This window comes from Pseudorca crassidens, chromosome 13 (assembly GCF_039906515.1).
Source record: "Pseudorca crassidens isolate mPseCra1 chromosome 13, mPseCra1.hap1, whole genome shotgun sequence".
Classification (NCBI taxonomy): domain Eukaryota; kingdom Metazoa; phylum Chordata; class Mammalia; order Artiodactyla; family Delphinidae; genus Pseudorca; species Pseudorca crassidens.
The window spans coordinates 57,922,481-57,924,208 of NC_090308.1; positions in this window are offsets into that span (position 1 = coordinate 57,922,481).

Genomic DNA, 1,728 nt, shown 5'->3' on the forward strand with positions numbered 1-1,728 from the left:
TGCAAAGGTTCATCTCTCTTTGAAAGGAATTTAGTATTCAGGGCAAGTTCGGTTTGAGAGACAAAAGTCTCAGTGCAGCCACAGGAGCCCACCAGCATTTACCCTGGGGGCTAGAAGAGCTAAACACATTTTTAAAATGGGTTTACTTTTTTCAGGTTTCCTGATAATGATGCAATGTACAATAGCAGCGTACCTTTCTTGAACAAAGGATCGGGGCTCTAAATACAAATGGTCAGAGTGTAACAGTGTCCTAAGGATGTGGATCATAGGAGGGCAATTCCAGAGCACTTACAACTGAGTTGCTTTGTTGTCTAAGCTCAAGTAATGAGCCAAGCAAGTATCTGTGAGTCATCCTACTTCTGTTTCCAAAACAGACTCACTGACCTAATTTAAGAGGCATTAAAAGGGACGAAGTTGACATTTGCAAATATATTTAACTTATTCGTCTTGCAGGCAGAGAACATGTTGGGACAACTTTCAACTGCATTATGTGTGGTCCAGGAGCTTTGATCTCTTTATGCTTGCTTTATGTTGGAAAAAAGCTTTGAACTATTCTGCAATAATGAATATAATAGACGCTTGTTGTAATGGGTTGGTATGAAATTGATTTGACTCTACCGAGGGTCAACTCTTGTCTCCTGATGAATCCCTCACGTGCTGTAAAAGCCTTTTGCCTCCCAGTAACCTAAGAGAAGAGTGTTAGTCATTCTTCCTATTTTCAGCTCACGGAGGGATATTTTCCATTCGTGTCTCCTTCAAGTCTTTGGTTAGATAGGGTGTCTGTGCCAGAATGGCTGTTGCCTTGGCCAATGCAAGTGGAGGTGATGTGATCCCATGCCTCTTCCTCTGCGTGATGTTTTTGAGTTGTAAGTGAGCTTCTGGAGCAACGCTGGTGATTTTGACATGATGCTTTTGCTTACGACTGTTCCATTGATCAGGGAAACTAAAGCGAAACCTAAAAATAACAGTCTCTTGGATTTGTATTGTCCATGGATCACAGATAGGTTTAGTTTGATTTTACTTGCCACTTCAGAGCACATAAAAAGTAAATCTTGTGTTTGATCAGCTGAGCATCTCTTTCTGAGCTCTTTGCCCAGGCTTTCCAAATTGGCTCAAAGAACTGGGAGCTCTACAGCCCCTGAGATCCCACCTTTGCTGGGCCTTGGGACTCAGAGCCAAGAGTTCCTGGAGTGGGGTGGCATGCACCAGGGGTCACTGTGACCCCTTGCCATTCTTCAGGAGACGGAACAAGGCTGGAGAGCATATGTGTGCTTCCACTAAGCAGGGAGAACTTCCCTTTTTCTCCAACTTCCTTTCCTGCCTCCCTCCTCATCCTGGTCCTTTCATATTCCCAGGCTTCTGGCCATGTGGCATCACCCTCTCAGAAGTAGAGAGGGGTATTTGGGAACAGAGCGCTCGTGGCTCCAGGTTTCTGTCCCCGTCTACACTGAGACGGCCCTGTGTGGCATACAGGAGTCTACCTTGGTTTTGCCAAACACTTGTCTCTCTTTTGAGAAACGCTTATCCCATGGGATGGGTCATGCGCACCCACTGGATTTTCCATCTTCTGAGTGAGGCTAACCCTCTACAGTTGGTGCTGTGTTGAGAAGGGGGTGAGGGCGAAGTGATGCACCTAGGTAATAAGTGTCTCCCCTGTGCTGGGTGGGTGGGTGGGAATGTGTTTTTATGATTTAGGGAGTGGGGCTGTAGACATAAATGGTGAAGACT